The sequence below is a fragment of the Sebastes umbrosus genome, chromosome 19 (genome assembly GCF_015220745.1).
Source record: "Sebastes umbrosus isolate fSebUmb1 chromosome 19, fSebUmb1.pri, whole genome shotgun sequence".
NCBI lineage: Eukaryota > Metazoa > Chordata > Actinopteri > Perciformes > Sebastidae > Sebastes > Sebastes umbrosus.
Window position 1 is genome coordinate 4,199,638 of NC_051287.1, and position 18,029 is coordinate 4,217,666.

General features: G+C 38.4%; 1 protein-coding gene across 4 annotated transcripts in view; it reads right to left on the reverse strand.

Annotated features, from left to right (window-relative positions):
• The window catches only part of erbin (erbb2 interacting protein), a 59,446-nt gene extending 42,599 nt beyond the window's left edge, over positions 1 to 16,847 (reverse strand). Inside the window, exons 1-2 of one of the 4 annotated variants that reach the window (XM_037752859.1) lie at positions 16,237 to 16,847; positions 5,008 to 5,082 (exon numbers count right to left, since the gene is read on the reverse strand). The gene's annotated coding sequence lies outside the window, so the exon portion shown is untranslated. The remainder of the gene's footprint in view (positions 1 to 5,007; positions 5,083 to 16,236) is intronic. The other 3 variants (XM_037752858.1, XM_037752861.1, XM_037752860.1) reach the window with 3 other exon arrangements.
• Positions 16,848 to 18,029: the final 1,182 nt, after the last annotated feature.

Below are 18,029 nucleotides of genomic sequence, written 5' to 3' on the forward strand. Positions count from 1 at the left end.
GATCACTCCCACGTGACACTTCAAATATGCAATTACTTTATTCACCATCACAGTTTATTTTGAACCGTGACATACGAGAGAAGCAGCCGATTAGTGTTTACAGTGAAACCAAGTATGCTGATATGAATTTACAGCGCGTTCAAGTGCCACAGAGCAATGTTGCTTGTCACGTTTCCAATTCACAGAGCTCAAGAGGAGCTGGAGGGCTATCTGCTCATGATCTAGGCTGCTCCCACAGATGGCCAAGAATGGAAAAATCAAGAGTAATGGATGGTAAATTAGTAAGCCAGACATATAAAATGTATACAGCACACTGTGGAGGTAAATACTTTCCTTTTGCATTGCGTGGCACTCAATTAGTTTTCTCAAATGTATTTACTACAACTTGAAAAGTAAATGGACAGTTTTAGACACTAAAAGATGTTCTTAAAACCTCTCTCATCAGTGTGAAAGATGATGCTTCACTAGTAAAAAAGAGATATTATGCATCAGATACAGTAGCTTGTCTGTTTGTGTGTTTGTCCATGTGAGCGAGAAAGACAGAGGGAGCGGGAGATGCAGTTTGCCAAGTCTCAATAACCAGGTCAGACACATTCAGGTCAGAGCCATGTATCCATGCAGACAACTGCCACATTTTCCTTGTTTGCCTACTGCAGAATATGGAAATGGATAACATTCCCCGAACGGCTTGTTAAAGTCATAAAGTCTGCTCTTTAAATGCTCTTTAAACAATGAAAAAGCACAAAGCAAGATGGGTCAAAATATGGCGTTCAGTCTTTCCCATTCTCAAACATAACAGAAACACAGCCCTTTGATAACCAGAAAGCACTGGAATTAGCTTATACATTACATTAGCCTGTGCTAAAATGAACTAAAAGAGGTTAATTTATCTTAAATATACTGTATATATGTAGAGCTGCAATGATTAATCGATGATTTGTCAGCTATTCAATGCTCACCAACTATTTTGATAATCGATTAATCGGTTTGAGTCATTTTTTAAAGAAAAACAAGTCAAAATTGCAGCTTCTTAAATGTGAAAATGTTCTGGTTTATTTACTCTTCTATAACAGTAAACTGAATATCTTTGAGTTGTAGACAAAACAAAACATTTGAGGACGATTTTTCACCATTTTCTGACATTTTGCAGACCAAACAACTAATCGATTAATCGAGAAAATAATCAACAGATTAATTGACAATGAAAATAATCGTTAGTTGCAGCCCTATATATATGTATATCTTTTTACAATAATGAATGTTCATTTACACTTAAAATGAGTCAGAATATGCATAGATGGACCCACAGAGTGCTTCAAAAACCCACAGCGACGCCATCTATTTTGAAAACTAAATGTGACAAGCAAAAAGCTGCAACAACATGAACAAGTCTACGGCTGACCGGCAAGAAGGGTTTGCATAACTGTTTGCACAAATGTTTCTTAACTTTCCCCTGAAGGCATAGAAAATAAATGAGTGGATATGTTAAAAAAGCTAGCCTGAGACAAACCTATTTGAAGCCTAAAAGCTTGGATCATCTCTAGATGGTGATTTTTTTTGTCCATACCTTGTTAAAAAATCTTAAACAAATCAATTAGGGCCGACGTCGTTCAGAGTATAAGTCTACGGATTTTTTGCAGAGCAGTTTCTTCCTCATTAAGACCTAACCAGAGCAAAGAAGGAGAGAGCCCGGTTGGTTATAAATAGTAGTCTGCTCTAAAATCTGATATACTGTATATGAGATTGTAAAATACAGAATATTAATATATCTATTAAAAAATGGGGTAGAGAAGGGCATGCTCTTGGTAATTTATGAGAAATTATCTTTGTATTTATCTATACATAAATAGGAACCTACTGGGGAAAGCAACAAGCAAGCTTTGGCAATTTCCTCACCGTCATCTGCATCCGTAAACACAGTGAGTGTGAACTACTGTAATTTACACAGTTAGTAACAGCTTGTCTTGCTTCAGGAGAAAGATAATTAATTATTACAGAGCCTGTCTTCATCTTGTTTCATGTCATCTTCACTATCAACGACTGCTAGCTGCATCAGAAGCATGTTGGAGAAAACACAAGGAGAACAAGCTGACGAATCACACACCTCCGGAGCAAATATGGAAACTCCATCTGTGACCCTACGACACCCTGAAGCACACGCTAAAAATTTGTGTTTTCTTTAGAGCGGCTATTAGTGATATTGTTTTTGTGGTTCACGCATAGTGTCGTTTTAGTCGCCACAAAAAAAGCTCTGAAACCTCAAACAACAGACGGACACAGTTAGTGAACATCTAGTGAACATAGTGGATCATTTAGCAGCTAATGTGCCAGATATTTCCCTCAGGAGTTGGTAGAGACCAGAGCTAAAAGAGAGTGAATATTGGACTTACATTCATCAGGTGGTCAAAAACACGACTCCAAATAAAAGATAATGTTGCTCTGTGTGTTCACAACTTTCCGTTGTCTCAAAGTGTCCAAAGAAATTGCAAGTTTTAAGACACTGAGCAATAGTTAGCTACGATGCTGTCAATATAAGTCTTACAAAGCCAGAAAAGGGGCTGTACCTCATTATCCAGAAAATGTTGAGGTTTCTAATAATGGCAAAGTTGCCTTAGAGCCAAAAGCGCTGTCAGCTGAAACTGTGTGCATGGAATAATCAATTAGATGTTCTGGTAAGATATTCAATCACATGCATAAGTAGGCTATAGTTAATCCAAGTCAATTAATTCTCCTCAAGAACTATACTACTCACTTAATATAAGAATCCCACTTATGGGAAATCAGTCTCTGGCATGCTGGCAACCAAGTTACATAAGTCACATAAAAATGTCCCTCCTCTGGGAGCACAATCTCTGGCATGTTTTTAAAAAATATTCTTTCTATGAAAAGACATTATGTCAAAGAAGGAACTGGAGGAATCTCAACTTTAAAGAAAAAATCTGTGCTGTGAATATTCCAAACAATACCACAATCAGCAGCCAATGCTAACAGGTCCAGCACACTCAGAGACTGGCCTTGAAAGATAAAACTGTAGCTCCTTAAAAACAGTTTAATCATTAACAGTACGGCACGGTACAAATCACGGTCTTCTTCTACGAACGGAAAAAATAATGTCATACGTAATCATTTATATGATTCTAGCCCAGTGTGGGTGAAAAGAGGTTTTCCAACGAGACATGAGCTACTACCCTGTGTAAACTGGTGTCACATACAATCAAAGAAACTGGTAGATATGCCCCTAAACACTTGTAAACAGCAGCAAATATCCACAACTAATGTGTGACTGAATGGTAGTTTGTATTACTCCTTAAGGCCCTGACACACCAAGCTGACGGTTGGCCGTTGGGACAGTTTGGGGCCGTCTGATTGGCTGTTCAGCACGAATCAGTGCATGGGAAGAGAAAAGGACGTGAGGAAAGCAAGCCAACGAGTAAAGACAAGAGGAGAAACACATTTAATTTTTCATCTTTGTCTTATCTGATCATTCCAATACATGGATATATTCACAACAACATTGTCATCTGGAATGAAGCTAAGTGGTGAGTGAGAGTGGTGTGAAAATGGTCGGCAAATGCCGCTTTGTTTCATGTACGTATCATAACAACAGCTTGTATATCTGCCGTTCTCGGTCTTCCCGTTTCCCTTTTTGAACGACAAATACAGGCTACTGTGTCCTGCTGGCGTGGAGAGTTATTTCCTCTCACGCAGGCGCAGAACGTACATGCTAACTGGCCGTTGGCTGTAGTCTTTGCAGTGTGTTAGAGAGCAACTTGTCGGCCAAAACAAAGGCGACGTGAGGCGATGCAAGTAGTGGCCTTCGTCACCGCTAGTTCTTTGATGTCGGCTTGGTGTGTCCCCAGGTTTACCATCATCCTAACAACCTATTTAACATACAAGGACTACCCACTGGGACCCCAAGAATAAACTACTGTAAGACACAACCATCATAGCAACATTTGATCTATCTCCTCTATAACATCTATTTTAACTGCATAGGCTGCAACTGGGTGCTTTTAACTCTTGTTCCCAATACATTTGTCTTTTTAAAAAGCACTAGCACACAAAAAACAATGATATAAAGTCACTGGGAACAAATTGATTGACAAAATCACAAAAAATTGGATTGATAGAATAAAGCCCCCGTGAGATATGACTAAAAGGATGAGGGTTAAACTGACAGACATGTATTGATCACAGTGCTGAAAGTGTGCTTACATACTGTAGCCCTGTAATCATCATGTAACAGTACATCAATAGTTGTCTGCCCATGTAATTTATTAAAAAAAAAAAAAAAAGAAAAAAAAAATATTGTGGAATTAGAGACCAGAATGTTGACCTTGGCTTAGATCCAGGTATCAAATGTGGATTGATGAAAAGCCCGCAGCGTTGTGAAAGTTATGCAAACAGACAGAGAGAAACCAACTAGTCAAACAAGTACATGTGGACGTGTTGCACTTCAGACAGAGTAAATCCTTTAGCTTTGGAAGCCAAATAACCTGTTCCTGCCAGTAGTACCATAGAAAATAGGAGCCCTCCCCTGTCACGGAAACGTCACTTTCAATCATCGTCATCTATTGTTCCACATGAATTTGATAAAGATCTTTTTCAACAACATCTGTGAGGGGTTAAAGGAAGTAATTTTGTGACAAATCATCATCTAACTAGAGCCCTATGATGCTATCATAGCTATTTCTTTGTACCCTTTTAAGATGAAATAGGATGCTGATGGCACACAGAGCTAGTTTGGCAGGTGTATCATGTCTCCTGGGCTTCAGGAGAACAGGGTGGGGCACGCTTGTTGTTTCTTGTTAGATATCGGATTAATGTTTGACGTAAAAACATCACTTCAGTGAGAACAAAACAGTTCATACCGACGTGTTTGCTTCAAGAGACATACAGTACATTTGAAATTAAATCCATAAAACAAACCCCGCAATAGTTTCAGCCTTAGTCACCTCAATGCTGAAAGGAGGAAACTGCATGACATGAATGGGCTGCCTTACATACCTTGTCATTTAGGACTCAAGCGCCTGGATCCCAGTGGATGGCAGATGATAGATCCAACAGCAACAAGTTGCTTATCTAATGGAAAAGGACAAAGATAAAAGACAACATAAGCACCAATGCATAAAGCAAACAGTACAAACAACAATAACCAATCGAAAAGTATGAAATTCCTCTTGGATCTCAACTGTCAGAATCCCTCCTCTGTTGCCCTTCCTGAGGTTTCTTCCATTTTATTTTTCCCTGTTATAAAGGTTTTTTTTTTGGTTATGTTTTTTCCTCATCCGATGAGAGGGTCGTACTGTAAAAGACAGAGTGTGTCATATCCTGTACAGATTGTAAACCCCCCTGAGGCAAATTTGTCATTTGTGATATTGGGCTATGCAAATAAAATTGACCTGACATGAAATTTTCATATCGTCCCATGCCTAGCCTTTACATGTTTGATATTATTCAAATGTAAAACAGCCGTTCCAAAGAAATAGTTGGTGGCAGTGACTATATGGTCTTTTGCAAGACATATTGTTGTATTGATAATATGTCTAATCTCTTGTGAGCAGTGATGAAAAACTGCTAAAATCCAAACTGAATGATGGGATTAGTCATGATTATTTTCATTGTCGATTAATCGATTAGTTGTTTGGTCTATAAAATGTCAGAAAATGGTGAAAAATGTCGATCAGTGTTTCTCAAAGCCCAAGATGACGTCCTCAAATGTCTCCTCAACTCAAAGATATTCAGTTTACTGTCATAGAGGAGTAAAGAAACCAGAAAATATTCACATTTAAGAAGCTGGAATTGTTTTTAAATTACTCAAGCCAATTAATCGATAATCAAAAGTTGTTGGCGATTAATTTAATAGTTAACAACTAATCGATTGATCGTCGCAGCTCTAAACGGGACTAGATTAAGCTCCTGTAAGACCTGTTTTTACGCGTTCTAATGGTGCCGGTTAATTAGCGCTCAAATTGAGGTCAAAAGAGCCTCTTTCTCTCTCATCATGTTAAGTTATGCTCGTTAGGGGTACGCTAATGTTCAGTATGTTCTACAAAAAACTTGATTTGTCAGCGAATACTTCTTTAACTACACAGAGCCGTTGAATGGGGGAGGAATTTATTAAGTTTAAGATATCCTGAAATAGCTATGCTCCTCCTATGTGCCAGGTTAGTACTGCCTGAGGGCACACATAGACGCATACACATTATAAATTAATTTTTACTGTGGGGAACTCTCAGTAATTGTCATACATGTTGTGGTAAATTAACATTTGACAAGAATTAGAATGAGATAATGATCAAGCCGTTACCCTGTTACAGCATTAGTGCAACATACATTGTAATGCACAAAGAAAATCTGCCTATTTTATGAAGCTTGTCTAAAGAAAAAAAACAAGACCTTGAGCAAGACTCAGCTTTGAAAATGCGGCATAATCGTACTTGTCAGGTCAGAGCACAAGACAACACAGAGTATTGTCCGTGCATGTCTGGAAAAGTATTAGCTTTGCCAGCTGATCTGAGACAAAACCGAGCCAGCTAAAAGATAGGATCATCCCTCCACCGTCCTCATCGAGCACAATAGAGCTATAGAGCAGGAAAGAGGGAGGGATAAAAAAACAGGCAAGAAAAAGAGGGGAGGAGAAAGGCAGAGAACGAAAGAGAAAATTTGACTTATTCAAAGGGTCCTCCCAATCAGCTGCAAACACACTGGACTGCACTGACACCCATTAGTTTCTGCTCCACTTCCTCTTGGGCGCCTTTATCCTCATCTCATCTATTTGGGATACATGAATCTTGCCAAACAAAAGTTCCCTCCGTCACACACTGGAATAGAGCATGAGAAGCGTCAATTTTCAAATCGGGGGGTGTTGGCACAGTGGGGGAGGGGGGGGCATTGCAGCTACACCGACAGCATCGTCTCCTTTGCAGCTACTTGCCTTTCAGTCAGATAGCCCCATCACTACTGCAGCCATACAGTGAACCCACAGGAGATCAGCTGCTTGTTTGTTTGGTTTCTCTATGGTAATAATGTCATTATTTTCCATTACAGGACTAATTGTGTATTCCTAATACCAATTTATCTTTTCCTTGTACTGGCCAGTCTGTTCTTTCGCTCTGCTAATAGACTCAGCAGAACACTGTAAACTCATCAAATTGGCTTGCTCTCAAATATGACGCTGTGAGCAAACACAAAGACGGGCTCTCACTGCAGTTACAAGGTGTGTTCGTTTAATGACAGCACTGAAAGGAGATACTCGTGGATCAAGGTGGGAACGGATATGACTTTAGTCACTAGTAGTAAACCAATGTAGACACAGAGGTATACTAAAATCGGTCACATGATGTCACAGGCAGGCGATGGTTTATTGGGGTCAGTGAGTGAACAAGGTGCTGACCAGCCTGTTTAAATCGCAGCACAATGCAGTGATTGAAAGCCAAATATGGAGCTTCTTTATGGGCCCAAACCCACACAAGCCAGATTTCATATCATTTGAATTATACCAACGGCCTTAGCCAACAGTGAGCTGTTCACATTTTTGCACTAAAATGCAGCTTGGGCGATCCTTTTACAAATTAACACAGGTGTGATTTCACCCAAAACACAATGACTCAGGTAACAACTGGAGGCAGTCAGAGGTCACGTCCACATATGTGGTCAAATACATCATAGACCGCACTGGAGGGCCATTTAGTTCATTTTGTAGCATGTGTAAGCAGATGTAAATGTCATTTTTGTGCCAGTGCAGCCACTGCGTGAAACCAGTAGCAATAACAAACCACAATCTCCTTGAGCAACAACAATAACATTATGTATCCTTGTACGGGGATCGTAAACAAGACAAATTGTATAATTTCTATGGGGACATGTCAGCCTGGGAGACTATAATGGATGTCGTCTTCGAGGTCGGACCGTGGTCCAAGGAAATGGAGAAAATGTATACGGTAATTTACATATTGAACAGGGAAAAAGATATGTCACTTAAGATATGTGTGCGGAGCTGCAATCCATCTCAACTGGATGTAGACACAAAATAGTCTAATATGGATAAAGGGCTGTAGGTCTGAGTCTATTCAGAGGGATGCTGTGTCTCCTCATCACTCCAGACTATCAGGAAATTATCAATCCTGGCAACCTGTGTCATGTAACTGGTTATCAACTGTTTTTGTTAACCCTGACTTTTCCAATCAAGCCATGAAACATGGTCAAACAGTCCACATGCAACATACAGATCCAGATTAACCCCTTAAAACTCCGGCGGAGACCAAAGTGCATTCAGAGGATGCCAACACAGAACAACTTGACACACAGTGCTGAGCTGCATCTCAAAATAATCTTCATGTTCCCAGCTTTCAGATGATGTACACCACTTCTATGTGACATATGCTGTTGACTTTTTATCTACCCCTGAACATCCCCTGTGCCCCACCCTTGCCTCTCTAAAAAAGGAGGGCGGAATGGTAAGGGGTAAAATAAGGGTAGAGTTTAAGATAAGATCAATGTATTGATCTTCTTGGGGAGTTACGTAGATACAGAGCCAAAGTAATAGGATTAGCTGGAATAAAGGATCACGATTTAACAAGAATCAAACAGAAAAAGAATTGGAGTACATTAGATTTATAAAATATTGTGTCATATCAGTGAGTATATAAAAATAAATATTTTTTGGCTGCATCTTCCTCTGCAGTGAATATGAATGAGCATGAATATGGATGAACCAGGCTGCACTGAGCCCGATCATTGTCCCAAACCTTATAAAAAATTCTCAGCGCATTTCATTTGAAACACTACATTATTATAATTCAGTGATATCATATAACTGAACAAGCCAAATGCAATTTGTTAAAAGCCCAATTTCGCCTAAAAATAAAGCCATATTATATATGCAATCAAATATAGAACGTTTTTAACAAATACTGCATCTGTGATGTGTTTCTATCACTCCATTTTTGACCTTGCAGTGGGGATACCTGGCAGAGGATGACTGCACTGACCCAGCAGGATATTATATTTTTCTTCAGCATGAATTTTTCATGTCTTTTTTATAAGTTATATAAAATACATGCCGATGGATCTACGTTGTGCTGAAATATTGTTTGACTCTGTGCCTCTGTATACTCAGCCTGAAGTCAATGCATTACTCAGCACATACAATCAGTATGAACGCAGCTTCTAGCAGAGATATGATGCATACCTGTAGCTGATATTACAAAAGACCATTTCTTCTACAACTACACTGTTCTGCATAAATGTCTTCTTTTTATACCAGTAATTTATTTCAGTTTCCCATATGTTATGTAGGGGAGATTGGAGCTGTTAGAACATGCTCCTCATGTGGTGTCTTAATCAGCCAAAAGACACCAGAAGGATTTGGCTTTATGAACGTATCGGCTGATAAACAGCAAGACTGAATGAGGCAGAGACAGATGTTCTCCTAACTGGGTCACAGAAGCAAGCAAATCATTAGGGAGAAACTGGATACACAGATGTATATGTTAAAACTGATGTCAAATATAACTCAAATTTACATTTTTCCTCAAATACTCTGCCAAAATACAGACTCACAAAACGAGTTATAAACCATCCATCTAGTGTATGAAAGGCCTTCATTGCATTTAATAGGCTCTTCATTCAATATTGATCTCTACAGTAGATAATGTACCTGCTATTTGTTAAGCAAGCTTTAATAGCCAATGGGCAACAGACCAAGAAAAGAAATCCATAGACATGGGCATATATCTTTGAGTGATTTATAATTATGAAGAGCAAAGCGGTAGTTAAATATTGCTGCGGACCCACAGACCTTCACCAGATTGTAAATCAAAATCACCACACCACAAGGGTGTTGACAGACAAAATACATACAGTATAAATCAATAACACTCTAAATGCAGAATTATTCTGGAGGAGAATTTGGAGTATTATTGGTCGTTTTGGTCTTAAGGCCCTGACACACCAAGCTGACGGTCAGTCGTCGGACAGTTTGGGCCAGTAGGTGAGCGTCCGTCGACCTAGTTTTTTTTGGTGTGTCCCACACCGTCGGCTCTAGTCTGCCCGTGGCGGAGTTTTTTCGTCCGATACAGCATGTTGAGCAAGTATGTGGTAGTTGGCCATCAGCTGTAGTCTTTGCGGTGTGTTCAAGTGCCACTTTTTGGCCAAGAGAAAGGCGACGAGAGGCGACGCAACAGGCGGCCTCCGTCGCCGCTAGTTCTTTGATGTCGGTTTGGTGTGTCCCCAGCTTTAGTCGACTAAGATTTCTTTAGTTGATCAGTCATTTTTTATGCTTTTTTTCATGCTGAATGACTTATTTCAGATTTTTCAGTTTCAAAGATCGGTTGATTAAATCGACCAATCAATTAGTCAACAAAATCAGATGAATGTTAGTCAACTAAGAATTTCTTTGGTTGAGGACAGCCTTTGGAAATCATTTGAAAGAACAGTCGGAACAAACAGTCTCTTACAGAGCAGACACATAGAGGGGTGCGTCAGTGCTTTTTATACAGCCTGAGTAAGGTCAGTGGGACTGCAACGTTGCTATAAATTATAAATATCAGCTCGGGACATCCCTAGTCTGAATATAGCCTGCTCCAGATCAAGTTAGCTGTGCAGCTTTAGTTACCATGGTGATCTGCCCTTATGAAAAGTGTGCCACTATTGTACCACGTAAAACTCAGTTTAATATGCTCACAAATCCCATGCAATCATCAGGGAGCACATCTATAAAATACCTGCACACTGCTATCTTGTTCCTTTATTCTACATGGTCATGACAATGGTTTGACCACAAACGGTCTTCCTCAGGTGGCTGACTAATCCCATGACCTTGCTTTAACACATGACCAAAACTGTAGTCAACAGCCTGCAATCAAATCATTCATTGTTTTGCACGCTGCTGCATGCTTTCACCTGCTTTAAAAGGAGCAGGACAAGCACTTCTTGACAGCCAAACACTTATCACCGGCCTCTGCAGAGATTCAGAAGGATCATGGAAAAGCAACGGAAATGCTCAAACAAGGAAAACACTTCACAGACGAAACCAAACTAGTCAGAGCATAAACACTGCATTTTACCTCATAGCTTTAAACAAAGGTGTTGCACCAGTTCAAACACTGAAACCGTGTGCAGAGTGTAGCGCTGTAAGAGAAGTTGGCTGAAAATGTCAGCACCATGTTTAACCTCTCTCTCTTACAGCCAAACTGGAATAGATGTGACACACACCAGATATGGAAGGGGCGAAGCTCGGTCTTCCACTCAGTAACTTATAAAGCAAAAATGTATGACTACATACTGTACATAGACGGGGAAAGTGCCAGTTACATTTACCAAAACTGGGCTCAGGACATTATCTTTAGCACCCGCAATGAAGCGATAACATTTCTATGGACCATTACACTGTTGATGTTTTTGGGGGAGTTTGAAATGACAACAAAGAAGCCGCTGATGCCAAGAACTTTGAATAATTGAAATTAATTACTTGGGTGGACCAGCTGACATCATCTGAGTTATGTTAAAATGGGGCTTATTTAAAAAGATATCTATGTTTCCAGGAGAGCACACATGTCCCCAATCTCTACAATGACGCATTGCTCCCCACATGTTGAGGATTTATTGGTGTTAGTATAAAACAAAACGCCCTTATACATTTCACTAGCAGAATAGATCCTCAAATGTGGGGATGGGAGAGCCTGTACTGATTGAGTGTCCTTTATTATCATCATCTAGATATCAAAATAATTAACCGTTTTCTCCGTCGATTAAGTTATTGATTTATGGTCTAATCTTTTCAACTCTATAAGGATCATGCACCAACACCGATACAGATATCTGATATCAGGCTGATACTAACTCAAATCGCTGGATTGGATATCGGTGACAATGGGGCGGTTTTATTCAATTCAATTCTACGTTTATACATTATATACTGGAATTTTTTACCAATTTGTTGCTGCATTAAAAAGGTTTACACTTGGATTGTATTTCCTGTTAATTTTTAAGATGTTTTACCAAGTTGCTGGTGTACAATTTATTATTTTAATAATAAATAATATATGTAATATTATTATTTTTTACAATTTGTTTTATAAAGTTAGGAAAGCAATGTTTAAGTCAAGCCTGATGTACACATAAAAGAATGATCCCAGTCACTTCCACACAGTGAGGCATACAGCTTGTTGATTATACGCTGATATCGGATCGGTACTCGGTATCTGTCTATAATCAAAGCCCAGGTATCGGTATCGGGACTGAAGAAGTTGAATCGGTGCATCCCTACCCATTAATGAATGTAAATAAACACATGCAACAGCTTGCTCTGCTTGCACCTGCTACAAGAGGGCATGGGCTGCTTACACACAACAAAAACTAAGTCTAACAACTTGCCAAATGTCTTTTTATCTGTTAAAAAAGAACAAAGAAAAATAACATCAAATTTATTCATCCATTCAACTGCACCCACTAAACACAGCATGGAAAACAGTGTTGACGATGTGAGGACTATCTAACCTATTAAAGAAAAAGCCAAAATTAAATTGAATTTTGCTTTGGCTGAAACAATGATATGAAGGAAATTCAGACTGACAACAGTTTAACTGTGCCAATCACCCATCAGCACAAAAAACTGTGACATAAGAAATACTACATCACCTGCCAGCTGCAATATATTACAAAAAATAATACAAATTGGCACATTCTCACAGAGGAAACGGCTCATTTCCTTGCATGACAATATTTTCTCACAGGTTTGTTCACTATCTTTGCACACCATCAACTGCAACTAGTCAACAATTTCACATGAGCATTTAGTCATTAACCACGTGGTCTTTCGTGGTCTCCACGTCAACAGCTTCATTGTTGACACATTGCTCGCGCACATTTCTCTTTCTCAGACTCAGTTCTAAAGTTGGGAGAGGAAATGTGCACTTATATGGTCACACAAGCAGGAATATTAAAGAAGATGGGGAAAAAAGATTCCTAATCTCTTATAAAATGTCACTAGTCAAACACAACTGAAGTTGCATCGATACTCACACAATACATTTTCTCACAGCACTGTGTTCAGCAATCTTTCAACACCAACACTAGGCATTAAAAAAGTAAATTTAATACTATTTTTTAAGAAATCAGACCCTTCAAAAAGCCATTCTCTCCTTTACTGATATCCCATATTGCCAACTATCTAGTTTTTTCCTTAAAAAAACTAGATAGTTGGCAATTAAGGTAATAGTTGACAACTAATCAATTAAGCTTTGGAGCTCTATTCAGGATGATCACTCACTGTGTCCCTTTTCAACAGGAATTACATAAGGAAGTAAATATACCATTTCATTGGGCTTTTAAAAGGTATTGCCATCAAGGAAAACCTGGCTGAGCAAAACGTTTTAGAAAAACATGGTCTTGACCTAGGCTTAACCTGGGTGACCTAGGCTTAATCCTTCAAGAGTGTTATTTGTCTGACTCAGAGTATGATATAGAGATATGGAGGCAAAAAATCACAATGGAAGCATTATGGACTTTGGATTAACCATTATGGAGCCAGGCCCTGGGTAACATATTTTTGGTGTATAATAAAGATAACAAAACATGGCGTTGCTGCTTTTGTTGAAGGCTTTTTATCAAGCTTTTTTCCCCCATCTCCAAGTGGCACAACAAACTGTTGGGCAAGTGTATCTGTAACTTACTGGAGTGAGAAAAGAACAGTGCAGTAGAGGGCCTTTGTTAGAGTGAACCTTATCTTCCATCCTAGATAAGGTCGGTTGTAAATGATCATATGAGGAAAAAAATAAATGTTCACCAGCACCTCAATGGAAACATACCACTGCAGTAAGACCCTGTGCATGTTTTTGTGATTTATGCAGTGTGTATTGAAGATCAGTCTTGCATATAATTAGATGAATGGTCAAAAATGTCAATGTGGAAAGGAAGGCAGAACTGGATAATCATCTACAAACAGCTGGCTACCAGCTCTGAGGTTATGGGCCTACAACAATGACAGCTGATAGGGCCCAGTCTTTGTTTACATTTTACAACAGCAAGGATGGTCTTCGAAGGCTAATCAGATATCTGTTTTACTGCACGACAATGACAGTCTTCGAAATCAAGATTTTGGTTTTAAGGCATCAGAAAGCCTTCTCTGTATTTCAGCAACTAGGTTGGAGGACATTCATCTAGCATTATATATAAATACCTGCAGAGTTTGTATCTGTATTTGGCAACTAAACTCACTTTTAAGAGATAGTTGAGATGGGTTTGTATAGTATTGTAATCAGGGTATAAAATATTTTTTGTTGTGTGTTCTTTATGATATGATAGTTTCCCCAAAATTATATCTAAAATATCGCAATATATCGCCTTGCTTACAGTATCGCAATATATTGAATTGTATTATATCGCCAGATTCTTGCCAATACACAGCCCTAATTGATATACTGTTATTTTCACCTGGACGTTATTTGCTTCATGATTTCCTGAGATTTCTTGACTGAGATTGGCTCCGCATCTATATCTCAAATCTTTAACAGGATTAAATGGCATTGGGAGTTAAGTAGGGGATCTTAATCTGATTATAGGCGAAGTGGTGAGAAAGTGAAAACGCAGACATGTTGGAGTGTACAGAGCCCCACTAATCACTAATCCCTCTAGTCCGTTGAAGGTGCTCCTTCCTTCTTGCAACAAAAGATGTGACTGCTTGTTGTTGCAGCAGTGCAGCTGTTAAACGTTAATGATATGCCAGTAAAATACACCCATTTTATTGACTTTAAAATGCGTTATTTTTGAATATTCTGGTGGCTCTGAATAAATATGATTTAGATTTTCTTAAATATGTGTTTTTATTTATAAGATACTTTCTGGTGGGAATATTCCTGAGCAGTTCCTATTTACCTATTTTAAAACAAATGCTCAGGTCCATTCTTACTCAACCTGTCAATCTCTAGATCTTCATCCTCCTAAATTCCTCACTAGTAGAGGTCAATTTTCGATTAGATTTAAGGGAACCAAATGATGGAGTAGCTTTTCACATCTATCAATAAACTGTTAATCTGTCAAATGTTTCAAAAGTCGCTTAAAGGGTCATTTAATTGCTGTTTTGTCATTGCTTTTCCCCATGTTGTCCATGTATCTGTTTTTATCTTTTTTTATTTTTTCCCACTGACAATGTTGTTTGAAGAAGTCCATGCAACTTCCATGCAACACACACACACACACACTTGTTTTTTTATATATTTATTGTTATTGTTGTTATTATATATATCTTGTCCTAATTGTTTGTTATCACTATTATGTAGTTATATTATTTCTTTATATATATATATATATATATCCTGTCCTAATTGTGTTATCACTATTATGTAGTTATATTATTTCTTTATATATATCTTGTCCTAATTGTTTGTTATCACTATTATGTAGTCATATTATTTCTTTATATTAATCTTGTCTCTGGATGGAGGCTTCAGATAAGCCAAGTGTTGTTGTTTTTTGCCTCTTCCTGCACTGTATATTATTCATTTATTTTTTTGTTATGTTGTATAGTCTTAAATTGTGCAAAATAAATAAATAAATTAAATAAATAAATAAAAATAGATGATAGAATGGGGCAGTCATGTTACATAGCTGTTGACCCCAAAAAATACAAGACAGCTGCATCTCTCCTTTACCGGTATATACATCAGAAGAGGACACATTTCACATATTATTATCTCATCAGAAAAAGGCTTTAATTACTAAATTAAATATTGACTTACTGCAGAGATATGGCCTACACATCATTCCTGCACAACAAAACCAGAATAATTTTAATATTTTTTCCAATGAAAATGAGAATTATTTTAATCATTGCTGCACTATGCAATTGTTGCAATATTAGTAAAAAATAATTGCAATTTGTTTTCTTCAAATTTCAGTATGTTATTGACCTTTATTTATAAATATTCTAGGTGTCTCTGAATAGATATGATAAGAATGGGACAGCTGTATTTTAATGTACAGCTGTTGACCCCCAAAAATACCAGACAGCTGCTTTAATCTCTCATCACCGTTATATTTCACATTTCACAGTTATTATCACATTAATAAAGCTAAAAAAAAGCCTTTAATGTTGAGTTAAAAAGGGTAAAATGTGAAGACACAAGTCAGACAGCAGCAAGGAGACCTCAATCTAATAATGCTAACAGCTAGCACTGTTAGCATGTTGTCTTCTGGGGCCCCACAGACAAGAAGAAGCAAATAAAAGAGACTTACCTGAATTAATGTCGAGTCAGTGATGAGTTAATGATGTCCAGAGTGGTATTATTCCAAAAAAATAAGAATAAAATGTGAAGAAGTGGTCATTAGCTGGCGTTGACTTGAGGGTACTTCAATAGGGGTTTTGCTAGTGTTAGCAAGCAAGCTAATGTTGAGCCCCTTAAAGAGACACTGGAAGCTGGCTCTTTAAGCTCATTCCTCCTCAGCGAAGACGACTTGTTTTAACGGGTTTTAAAAGTATTTAGCTTTACTCAAAAGAAACTAAACCCGAGGTGAAGAAAAAATGGTCCTTAATTTGGGTAAAGAAAATCTAAAAAATCCAAAATGTCCTCGACATTCAGCTGCAAGGAAACTACAAAAGAGCAAAAAAAAAAACCTGCGTCCTCATGTGAAAACACGCCGCACCCAGATGTTAGATGCTCTCACTCATTGTGTTGCTTTCTTTGCTTTCAGAGTCGAGTTGAAGAAGCTACATTAGAGAGCTGAACATGAAGCGGTGGAGCTGGAGGTGGAGGTGGAGGTTTCTTCTCTCTCTCTCTCTCTCTCTCTGCGACCTCTGTTTGCCTACACGGAGGAGGAGGAGGAGGAGGAGGAGGAGGAAGAGGAGGCTGAACCAGAAGAAGAAGAAGAAGCCTTCACAGCTATACATCGACCCAGTGGTGATGCTTTCACTATCTCACCCTCACACTATTAATCATATCTCCCCTTAAACACAACAACATTTTCTTTCTCTGATTAAATCGAGGATATATATATATATATATATATATATATATATTCACACAAAAATAACATTTTATTATTAAACCAATCTACATGTAAAGCTGCACTATTTGCACCAGTTTGCCCAGTAAAAATGCTTTTATTTAAATAAAAAGGACATCTTATATATATAAGTGTTTTGCATGTAACATAACATTAATTTTCTTTAACCATGTTAAACTAGCAGCTATCATGTGGCGCCCCCTGGTGTACTAGTGTATTAGTATATATATTTAACCCTCCTGTTGTCCTCGGGTCAAATTTGACCTGTTTTCAAACTTCATTTTATCATAAATATGGATTTCTTTCATGTAATTGCCCCAAAATTACCTGGGTGGTTCCTTACTATGGTCTTTGCAAAGAAAATTAATGACTATTTTCGTTGCATTATGGGTGTTTTATTCAATTTTATAGCACCTGTTGTCTTCCCGGGTCAATTTTGACCCAGTGGTGCAATGTGTCACACTATTGTGTTTTTCAGTAAATAAACACACAGATGCACAACCACACACATATACACACCTCAAACACACCTCACACACCCCTCAGATACGCACGTGCATACAAACACACACACACACACACACACACACACAGGCATTACTCATGTACCCACATATTATTGTGTTTTCCAGCACATGAATACATACACACGCACTTGCACACCACAACCACGCACATGCACACACACTTGGACGCACCCACACGTATGTGTACACACACACACTTGCGCGCGCGCACACACACACACACACACACACACACACACACACAGACACAGCAGCAGCAATACTCACCCATACTCTATAGTGGGCATTGTACATTTCCAGCAGATGAACACACACACACACACACGTGCACACACACGAACAACCACACGCGCACAACCACACACACACACACACACACACACACACACACACACACACACATCTTCAAAGCTACAGGTGTGTATACCTGATTGAAAAACATTGTTTCATTTCATATAAATGAGGATTATTGACCATGAATTTAAAAAACAAAAGTGC